Consider the following 12,641-nt stretch of genomic DNA (forward strand, 5'->3'; position numbering starts at 1 on the left):
GATCTTGAAGCAGCACTGTACAGAGTACATACGATTGGTGTATGACATCACAGTACTGATTTGAAAGCATACGTATGATCTTGAAGCAGCACTGTACAGAGTACAGACGATTGGTGTATGACATCACAGTACTGATTCGAAAGCAAACAGTATGATCTTGAAGTAGCACTGTACAGAGTACAGACGATTGGTGTATGACATCACAGTACTGTTTCGAAAGCATGTATGATCTTGAAGCAGCCGAACAACCAATACTTATGAAAGTAATTGGATCAAACATACAAAAATAAGTATTCCTAACTTTTCAACGTTTACTTAACATATGTGTGTAACAAAAAAATATAAGCTACTAGGTGCACTTAAATGTATGCATAAATAAAATAATAAAAAAACATAATGCATGTCAACTACTACAATAATTGCATCAAAATTAAGTAAATCGATTATATCAGTTTAAGTAACTGTATGAGCCACGTGATATAGGCTAGGCAATTTCCCGTGATGCCTATCCAGACAAAAAAAATATGAAACACATGTGAAGACGTTGAGAAGCGGTAAGCTTAATTTTTGTACTTAGGCCTACACATGATCATTTATTGCATTTTTGGTCAAGAAATTTACTTTTAACTGAATTTCAGAATTGCTACAAATTTTGCATCAACAATTAGAAACGTTTCTTACGAATGCAAACATTTGTAGTCTACATGTTAACGAATGAAATAAGTGTTTTGCACGCGAGTAGCTATATATTGTGTTTTTTCAAAATATATGACCATGATGTTGGCTCGTATATGCATTAATGGTGTGTTTACACCGAACGCGAATTTAATTGCGATAGCAGAGTACATTCATAGTCAATGCAAAGACGCGAAGACGCATCATTCGCGCCGGGCGTCGCGAATTGGGTGACTCGTTTGCCGCGAACGTCTTTCTCAGTAGAAAATTTTGAACTTGAGCGGGCTGCAGAAGATTCAAGCGTCTAACTAGACTTGACGTGTTTGACGCGTTCGGTGTGACCAATTCGGACTGCGCTCTCTCTCCCCCACGGATAGATTATAGGCCTACTTTATTAGCGAGTTGTTTTTGGATAAAACTAATGTACTTTGCATACTTACAAATTCCCATGTTCTCTATCTCTATTGTCTATAGGCCTACATGGATCGCGGGAAAGGGGGCCTTGGGCGCGGGTTAGCCTACTTTTGGTAACGTTAACATACAAATATTAATTTCGAAAGCACATTGCCTACAGCTCCGTGTGTGCACCATTTATCATTAAATAATGGCAATCTTGATTCTAGCACAATATTATTCCTAAATGACAGCATTAATTCAGTAATTTAAACCTTCAAAATTATTATCAAAATAAGTAAATACCCTTTAAACAAAACTTTAGCTTCAAATAAAGATTGTAGATCTTTACTGTTTTCCAGTAGTTACTGCTAAAATGTTTTTGAAGAGATTCGTTCATAACCTCTGGAGGAAAGTCATTAATTAACTTCTGTTTTGTTTAAATTAATAGATATTATTTAATAGACTATTTTTTTTTATATTTATAGGTATTTAATAATGGACTAATTTGTTGCATTTAATTGTTTTTTTTATTGGTTTTTGAAAAAAATAATATATATATATATATATATATATATATATATATATATATATATATATATATAATTATATATATAGACACACACACACACACACACACACACACACACACACACACACACACACACACACACACACACACACACACACACACACACACACACTAAGATTGTTTAATATTTTTAAAAGAAGTCTCTTCTGCCCACCAAGCCTTCATTTCTTTGATCCAAGAAAAACTGTAATATTGTGACTATATTATTATTATTATTATTATTATTTTAACAACTATTTTCTATTTGAATATATTTTAAGATGCAATTTAAATAAATAATAAAGTGAAATGCTTTATTGTGTGTGATTTGCATGTTATTTATTTTAAGACATGTAAGCTGAAGATCTAAACTAAGTTAAAATGGTTGGTTCAACTGATTTAATTGTCTTATTTTATATATATAAATGAGCTTAAATTTTAAGTTAACAGAACTAAGATTTATTTTGATCTCACATGGCCTGCACTGTGTTGGATTTACTTAAAAGATATGTGCACATTTTTTGATACAAAAATGGTGCATATATATTTTAAGTAAATCCAACTCATCATTTTTTAGAGTGTGGACAATATGAAACTAAAACGACATAAGCTTAATTTAAAATGTCTTAGGAACTACTGGATATTTAGAGGTGGATAAACGTAATTGAAAGGTGGATAAACGCACTTTGGAGGTGCAAGCGCAATTCCCGAATATTGGGAGGTGGGTAAATGGCATTTACGTGCATTTAGCCTCCACTACATCCCTGGGTATGACATCACAGTACTGATTCGAAAATATACAGTGATCAACTAGAAGCAGCACTATACAGAGTACAGACGATTGGTGTATGACATCACAGTACTGATTCGAAAGCATACAGCAGACAGTGATCGACAGCACTGTACAGAGTACAGACGATTGGTGTATGCAGAGGTGTAGTTGAAGAGGTGGGTAAACTATAAATTCTGGTGGACCAAGACATGGTCACCAGGTAAGGTGGGCCACTGCCTACCGGTGTATGTGTGTCTCCTATATTGCTATATAGGGAGGGCTCGACATTAAGCCTTTTCATATGCTAAGTAAATCTGCCTTTCACTTGTCCGAGTAAAAAAGTTGCTTGTTCGGATTTTTTAAAAATTTGACTTATTCTTAAAAAATATTCTCATCATTGATATATCAGCTTTGATATTTAAATCACCATATTGTAATTTCTGCACCTTTAAAGGGCACACCCCTCCCCCAATATTATTAAATGTATGCTTCATATTTCATTTTAAATTCCTAAATTTGATCAATAAATTCAATTATTTCTAATAATAAGACACCATAGGGCTGTTACTCTAGGGGTTGATCAAATTAAATCATTTACACTGAAAAATTACAATTGCATGAAATAATGTTATGAAATTGATTTTAATTTACATATAAGAAAGAATGATGCTACTTTTAAACATTTAACACTAAACCGCCAGTAGGTGGTGGCAGGCGACCGTCTTAATGAGTGAAAATGTTCGCCTTAGGTTTAACAACCTATACTAAATTAACTAAATTAAAGAAACTAAATTAACGACATAAGCTTAATTTAAAATGTCTTAGGAACTAGGATATTTAGAGGTGGATAAACGCAATTGAAAGGTGGATAAACGCACTTTGGAGGTGGGTAAACGCAATTCCCGAATATTGGGAGGTGCGTAAACGGCATTTGCGCATTTAGCCTTCACTACATCCCTGGGTGTATGACATCACAGTACTGATTCGAAAGCATGCAGTGTACTTTGATCACCTTGACGAAGCACTGGGGAGACCGGGGGCAATTGTAACAGGGGGCAATTGTACCACACTCAATTCCTCCAATCAGAAACAAGCTAGAGTGATGACACTTAATCTGTACATGCCCAATAGGATTCTCTCTCTATCTGTGGAAAAGAAGCGTGACATTTTCAACTTTAGCAGAAGTTATTAACGACAAACTGATTTTGAGGTGTGAAAGTTATTTTTTGGATGTACAGTATTTTTCTTCTGCTGTCTAAAGTTTAGATGTCTGTCAATTTAAACTTGTATACATTTTATCCCTAGGTTATTGATTAAAAACGAACATAAACAACACTGTAACACTGTGTTACAGTTGCCCCCGAGCCACAAGGCCCATTGTAATAAGCTTGTTTGTGTGTGTTGACATACTTTTCTGTTAAAAAAATGAACATATTTCACTAAATTCTATTGTAAAACTTCATTTTAAAAGGGTGTATTAAAAATAAATGTTTGTTCCAGTATTAACAAATCATCAATTAGCATTTTTTATATAAAATAATGTGTGTTTTATATGTGCTTGACAAAGTGGGAATATTATATAAACTCTTAAAATTAACAGCAGTAAAGTGATTACTTTGAGGTAGGCTTTTATTTGAGATAAAGTGGGTTAATAGGAGTTATTTCTCAGTGTTACAATTGCCCCCACACTGCATTTAATTGAATATTTTAGTCTTGTTCTTATAAGTAAAAATATATAAATTGTATTATTAATTAGTGCACATATATATGTTTCTTGTATCAAAAGATGACTAGTCTATCTCAAGTAGTTTGTGAGTTATTAAGGAAAATGTAAAATACGTTACAATTGCCCCGGGTCTCCCCTACAGACGATTGGTTTATGACATCACAGTCCTGATTCGAAAGCATACAGTATGATCTTGAAGCAGCACTGTACAGAGTACAGACGATTGGTGTATGACATCACAGTACTGATTCAAAAGCAAACAGTATGATCTTGAAGCAGCACTGTACAGAGTACATACGATTGGTGTATGACATCACAGTACTGATTTGAAAGCATACGTATGATCTTGAAGCAGCACTGTACAGAGTACAGACGATTGGTGTATGACATCACAGTACTGATTCGAAAGCAAACAGTATGATCTTGAAGCAGCACTGTACAGAGTACAGACGATTGGTGTATGACATTACAGTACTGTTTCGAAAGCATGTATGATCTTGAAGCAGCCGAACAACCAATACTTATGAAAGTAAATGGATCAAACATAAAAAAATAAGTATTCCTAACTTTTCAACGTTTACTTAACATATGTGTGTAACAAAAAAAATATAAGCTACTAGGTGCACTTAAATGTATGCATAAATAAAATAATAAAAAAACATAATGCATGTCAACTACTACAATAATTGCATCAAAATTAAGTAAATCGATTATATCAGCTTAAGTAACTGTATGAGCCACGTGATATAGGCTATGCAATTTCCCGTGATGCCTATCCAGACAAAAAAAATATGAAACACATGTGAAGACGTTGAGAAGCGGTAAGCTTAATTTTTTTACTTAGGCCTACACATGATCATTTATTGCATTTTTGGTCAAGAAATTTACTTTTAACTGAATTTCAGAATTGCTACAAATTTTGCATCAACAATTAGAAACGTTTCTTACGAATGCAAACATTTGTAGTCTACATGTTAACGAATGAAATAAGTGTTTTGCACGCGAGTAGCTATATATTGTGTTTTTTCAAAATATATGACCATGATGTTGGCTCGTATATGCATTAATGGTGTGTTTACACCGAACGCGAATTTAATTGCGATAGCAGAGTACATTCATATCAATGCAAAGACGCGAAGACGCATCATTCGCGCCGGGCGTCGCGAATTGGGTGACTCGTTTGCCGCGAACGTCTTTCTCAGTAGAAAATTTTGAACTTGAGCGGGCTGCAGAAGATTCAAGCGTCTAACTAGACTTGACGTGTTTGACGCGTTCGGTGTGACCAATTCGGACTGCGCTCTCTCTCCCCCACGGATAGATTATAGGCCTACTTTATTAGCGAGTTGTTTTTGGATAAAACTAATGTACTTTGCATACTTACAAATTCCCATGTTCTCTATCTCTATTGTCTATAGGCCTACATGGATCGCGGGAAAGGGGGCCTTGGGCGCGGGTTAGCCTACTTTTGGTAACGTTAACATACAAATATTAATTTCGAAAGCACATTGCCTACAGCTCCGTGTGTGCACCATTTATCATTAAATAATGGCAATCTTGATTCTAGCACAATATTATTCCTAAATGACAGCATTAATTCAGTAATTTAAACCTTCAAAATTATTATCAAAATAAGTAAATACCCTTTAAACAAAACTTTAGCTTCAAATAAAGATTGTAGATCTTTACTGTTTTCCAGTAGTTACTGCTAAAATGTTTTTGAAGAGATTCGTTCATAACCTCTGGAGGAAAGTCATTAATTAACTTCTGTTTTGTTTAAATTAATAGATATTATTTAATAGACTATTTTTTTTATATTTATAGGTATTTAATAATGGACTAATTTGTTGCATTTAATTGTTTTTTTTTATTGGTTTTTGAAAAAAATAATATATATATATATATATATATATATATATAGACACACACACACACACACACACACACACACACACACACACACACACACACACACACACACACACACACTAAGATTGTTTAATATTTTTAAAAGAAGTCTCTTCTGCCCACCAAGCCTTCATTTCTTTGATCCAAGAAAAACTGTAATATTGTGACTATATTATTATTATTATTATTTTACCAACTATTTTCTATTTGAATATATTTTAAGATGCAATTTAAATAAATAATAAAGTGAAATGCTTTATTGTGTGTGATTTGCATGTTATTTATTTTGAGACATGTAAGCTGAAGATCTAAACTAAGTTAAAATGGTTGGTTCAACTGATTTAATTGTCTTATTTTATATATATAAATGAGCTTAAATTTTAAGTTAACAGAACTGAGATTTATTTTGATCTCACATGGCCTGCACTGTGTTGGATTTACTTAAAAGATATGTGCACATTTTTTGATACAAAAATGGTGCATATATATTTTAAGTAAATCCAACTCATCATTTTTTAGAGTGTGGACAATATGAAACTAAAACGACATAAGCTTAATTTAAAATGTCTTAGGAACTACTGGATATTTAGAGGTGGATAAACGTAATTGAAAGGTGGATAAACGCACTTTGGAGGTGCAAACGCAATTCCCGAATATTGGGAGGTGGGTAAATGGCATTTACGTGCATTTAGCCTCCACTACATCCCTGGGTATGACATCACAGTACTGATTCGAAAATATACAGTGATCAACTAGAAGCAGCACTATACAGAGTACAGACGATTGGTGTATGACATCACAGTACTGATTCGAAAGCATACAGCAGACAGTGATCGACAGCACTGTACAGAGTACAGACGATTGGTGTATGCAGAGGTGTAGTTGAAGAGGTGGGTAAACTATAAATTCTGGTGGACCAAGACATGGTCACCAGGTAAGGTGGGCCACTGCCTACCGGTGTATGTGTGTCTCCTATATTGCTATATAGGGAGGGCTCGACATTAAGCCTTTTCATATGCTAAGTAAATCTGCCTTTCACTTGTCCGAGTAAAAAAGTTGCTTGTTCGGATTTTTTAAAAATTTGACTTATTCTTAAAAAATATTCTCATCATTGATATATCAGCTTTGATATTTAAATCACCATATTGTAATTTCTGCACCTTTAAAGGGCACACCCCTCCCCCAATATTATTAAATGTATGCTTCATATTTCATTTTAAATTCCTAAATTTGATCAATAAATTCAATTATTTCTAATAATAAGACACCATAGGGCTGTTACTCTAGGGGTTGATCAAATTAAATCATTTACACTGAAAAATTACAATTGCATGAAATAATGTTATGAAATTGATTTTAATTTACATATAAGAAAGAATGATGCTACTTTTAAACATTTAACACTAAACCGCCAGTAGGTGGTGGCAGGCGACCGTCTTAATGAGTGAAAAAGTTCGCCTTAGGTTTAACAACCTATACTAAATTAACTAAATTAAAGAAACTAAATTAACGACATAAGCTTAATTTAAAATGTCTTAGGAACTAGGATATTTAGAGGTGGATAAACGCAATTGAAAGGTGGATAAACGCACTTTGGAGGTGGGTAAACGCAATTCCCGAATATTGGGAGGTGCGTAAACGGCATTTGCGCATTTAGCCTTCACTACATCCCTGGGTGTATGACATCACAGTACTGATTCGAAAGCATGCAGTGTACTTTGATCACCTTGACGAAGCACTGGGGAGACCGGGGGCAATTGTAACCGGGGGCAATTGTACCACACTCAATTCCTCCAATCAGAAACAAGCTAGAGTGATGACACTTAATCTGTACATGCCCAATAGGATTCTCTCTCTATCTGTGGAAAAGAAGCGTGACATTTTCAACTTTAGCAGAAGTTATTAACGACAAACTGATTTTGAGGTGTGAAAGTTATTTTTTGGATGTACAGTATTTTTCTTCTGCTGTCTAAAGTTTAGATGTCTGTCAATTTAAACTTGTATACATTTTATCCCTAGGTTATTGATTAAAAACGAACATAAACAACACTGTAACACTGTGTTACAGTTGCCCCCGAGCCACAAGGCCCATTGTAATAAGCTTGTTTGTGTGTGTTGACATACTTTTCTGTTAAAAAAATGAACATATTTCACTAAATTCTATTGTAAAACTTCATTTTAAAAGGGTGTATTAAAAATAAATGTTTGTTCCAGTATTAACAAATCATCAATTAGCATTTTTTATATAAAATAATGTGTGTTTTATATGTGCTTGACAAAGTGGGAATATTATATAAACTCTTAAAATTAACAGCAGTAAAGTGATTACTTTGAGGTAGGCTTTTATTTGAGATAAAGTGGGTTAATAGGAGTTATTTCTCAGTGTTACAATTGCCCCCACACTGCATTTAATTGAATATTTTAGTCTTGTTCTTATAAGTAAAAATATATAAATTGTATTATTAATTAGTGCACATATATATGTTTCTTGTATCAAAAGATGACTAGTCTATCTCAAGTAGTTTGTGAGTTATTAAGGAAAATGTAAAATACGTTACAATTGCCCCGGGTCTCCCCTACAGACGATTGGTTTATGACATCACAGTCCTGATTCGAAAGCATACAGTATGATCTTGAAGCAGCACTGTACAGAGTACAGACGATTGGTGTATGACATCACAGTACTGATTCAAAAGCAAACAGTATGATCTTGAAGCAGCACTGTACAGAGTACATACGATTGGTGTATGACATCACAGTACTGATTTGAAAGCATACGTATGATCTTGAAGCAGCACTGTACAGAGTACAGACGATTGGTGTATGACATCACAGTACTGATTCGAAAGCAAACAGTATGATCTTGAAGCAGCACTGTACAGAGTACAGACGATTGGTGTATGACATTACAGTACTGTTTCGAAAGCATGTATGATCTTGAAGCAGCCGAACAACCAATACTTATGAAAGTAAATGGATCAAACATAAAAAAATAAGTATTCCTAACTTTTCAACGTTTACTTAACATATGTGTGTAACAAAAAAAATATAAGCTACTAGGTGCACTTAAATGTATGCATAAATAAAATAATAAAAAAACATAATGCATGTCAACTACTACAATAATTGCATCAAAATTAAGTAAATCGATTATATCAGCTTAAGTAACTGTATGAGCCACGTGATATAGGCTATGCAATTTCCCGTGATGCCTATCCAGACAAAAAAAATATGAAACACATGTGAAGACGTTGAGAAGCGGTAAGCTTAATTTTTGTACTTAGGCCTACACATGATCATTTATTGCATTTTTGGTCAAGAAATTTACTTTTAACTGAATTTCAGAATTGCTACAAATTTTGCATCAACAATTAGAAACGTTTCTTACGAATGCAAACATTTGTAGTCTACATGTTAACGAATGAAATAAGTGTTTTGCACGCGAGTGTAACAGGGTTAAAAAGAACCTTTGATTTAAAATTTTGTGTGAATTTCATAAAATAAGGCATTTGGGTGTATTCATTGGTGTTAGAAGGCTCCCCTCCTGTGGCTATTAATGGTACTGCAGATATTTGATTTTGTCGCTCTTCTCTTGCCGTACCACAGCAGATTCAAGTGTCGACGCTGTGGGTACGTATGGTTTTTCATGCTCTGACGCATTAACAAATTAATTGTGAAAATGATGCGTTTCAAGTGAATCTTTTTGACTTAATACATTGCATTCATATATGTGAACATATGGATAATGCATTTTGCACTTTAACACGATTGTTGAGAGTTTTATAAGATGTATTGAATTTACATGTGCGTCACATGTGCGAGCACGGATTCATTTCTCGTGATTATTGCGTCTGTCTTAACTATCTGACGATTTTTTGTATTATGAGTTAATTGAATGTGTAATCTTTATCTTTCTAGTCCATATGAATGTCTGCAGTCTGTCATCAGCCACAATGTAACTTTTCTTTCTTGTTGTTTCCAAAAAAAAGGTATGTTGCTTTCGTGTTTATTCTATTAACAAATGTTATTTGACAATTATTGAAGATTTACTGATGTTGTCTGCAATTAACTATTCTGTACATTTACATTGGTGTGCTTATTATGAGTATTATGTTAAGTTTTTCACATTGTATATTAATACTATGTGTTTAATGTGAATAATACTATTGACAGCAGATTCAAGTGTCGACGCTGTGGTCCATATGAATGTCTGCAGTCTGTCATCAGCCACAATGTAACTTTTCTTTCTTGTTGTTTCCAAAAAAAAGATAAACTGAAGCTGAATCCCATTTGTGAGTGTCCTTTCACATCCGTTACACTGGTGCCGTGACTCCGTGGATCCCTTGATCAGCTTGATGAAGATCGACCGTGATTGCTGTGTGCAGGATCGAGTTCATCGGTGGTTCAAGTCTTCATTGCTGGGAGCAGGTCAAGTTCGTCAGTAGGGTCAAGTCTTCAATGCTTTGGATGCGGACAGTATAAAAACACTCACACACTGGGACTGTCATTGGGACTGTACATTAGTTATTACATACACAACGCATGGACACATGGAATGTAGTTCTGATTTGACTGTCATTGCAATCAAAATATAATTTCAAGTAGTGAGTTTTCTCATAATCAATATTGTCGATATTTCTCTTGTTTTATTTAGAAAAATAATAATAACATTTTTCAGGCACAACTTTTGATTTCATTATGGCTGAGAAACCTGAATATGTTGGTGATTTAGATGCATCATGTTGTGGTAACATGGGTTTCCCTAGAGGTAGGGGTACATGGTTGCTGAGCAGCGCCGAGGGTGGTACTTTCAGCGAAGACGTCAATCGGGGGGTTGGACGACCACAGTTATATGATGACAATAGTAGGGGTATTGGGTTGAGTCAGTTCCCGGGTGGTACTCCTGTTGGTCGGGTTTCTGGTGAGGGCCCATACACCTCGACACCTGGTGTTGATAGAGTCGCTTTTGACCACCTCACAGACATGGTAGGCCAGTTAGGTTCGCAAATTGGCGAGTCAATAGTTGCAAAACTAGTGTCTGCTGGCTTAGTTAATGCACATGCCGATTGCCAAACCAATTCACTCAGTTACAATCAGACACCTGCACGTGCAGAACAGTGTACACATACACAAATGATGGCACCACAAGTTACAGTGCACATGAAGTCTGAACATGACTCATTTAGGGGCGATGGCTCTGACAAGTATGGCATTGAGGAGTGGGTGGACAGGACAAAAGCTTACTTAAGAAAGCAAAAGTGCCCTGTTCATGAGCAAGCCGAAGAGATCATGAGCAGACTAGCTGGAAAGGCAAGAGATGTTGTCAAAGTCAGCCTTCGCAGTGATGATACGCTCAACGTCAGGCAGGAACCTAAGTTAATTTATGGCATTCTTATGCAGTACTTCAGTGAATCTACCTCTTGCCTGCCACTCGCAGATTTCTATGCCACTCTCCCCAGAGCCAAAGAGAATCCTGTGGACTACTGGATTCGAATTAACAAGGCGGCTGATCTGGCAGATGAGGGACTGCGAAGACAAGGCAAAAGTTTCGACAACATAGGAGAAGAGGTGACACGGATGTTTGTTAAATTCTGTCCTGACCCCAGTTTGGCGAGTATGTTCAGATGCAAGCCTGTTCAAGAATGGAGTGCAAAAGAAATACAGAGCAGGATTGATGATTACCAAAGGGACTTTAGAAGCAGGGGAAATAGTACAGCGAATCTACGGAGCCACACAACTGCAGTGCTCAACAGCGAACATGTTATGTACGATTGCCCTAAAACTGAGTCACCCTCTGTTCCTGTCCAATCATTCAGTTCCACGCCTGATAGTCAGGCATGTCGCCAGTCAGAGCCTACGCCAGCACCCAATCTGGCACAGCATAAGCCCTCATCCTGCTCAACTCCGGCTCCAGTGATGTCTCAACAAACACAACAGGCTGAGAGTCAGTTGCTCACTCGAATGATGGAGATGATGGAGCAGCTCATGGGCAGGGTGCAGTTTCGTGATGTTTCCAACCAAAGGCATGGTGCTAGACAGCAGCGCAGTTTTGTCAGAAGTGCCTGTCGAGTTTGTAATGACAGCAAACACACCACAGTGACGCACTGCATGACAGACAAACTGTGTTTTGCATGCTTCTCCCCTGGGCACGCAAAGAAGGACTGTCCTAAACTCTCCTCTGCCCAGACACATCATGAGGGAAACTAGCAGACCCGTATTCAGAGGGAGACAGTGCGGGTCTTCATTGTAACTCCCAAGCCATTGATGACTGTGAGTCTGAGAATACATACCTTTTAGCCAAAGGAAGTCTTGATCATTCAGAAGTCATTTATCAGAACACACACATTGTCGGCGGATGTGACAGCCTATTTTATACACCAGTGAAGATTGGAGACACAGTGACATTAAATGCAATGCTGGACAGTGGTTCGATGGCCTGCACTATAAATGAGTCTGCTGAGATGAAACTGAGATCGGCTGGCGCAGTGGATGAATCCAGTGAGTTCAAAACTGATGTCACCCTTGTAGGCTGCGGAGGGCTGCGTGTGAAGCCTAAATCATCGTTCAATGTTACCATGGAAGTTTATGGTATAAAGATG

This window comes from Pimephales promelas, chromosome 25, assembly GCF_988280905.1.
Source record: "Pimephales promelas chromosome 25, fPimPro1.hap1.1, whole genome shotgun sequence".
Taxonomy (NCBI): Eukaryota; Metazoa; Chordata; class Actinopteri; order Cypriniformes; family Leuciscidae; genus Pimephales; species Pimephales promelas.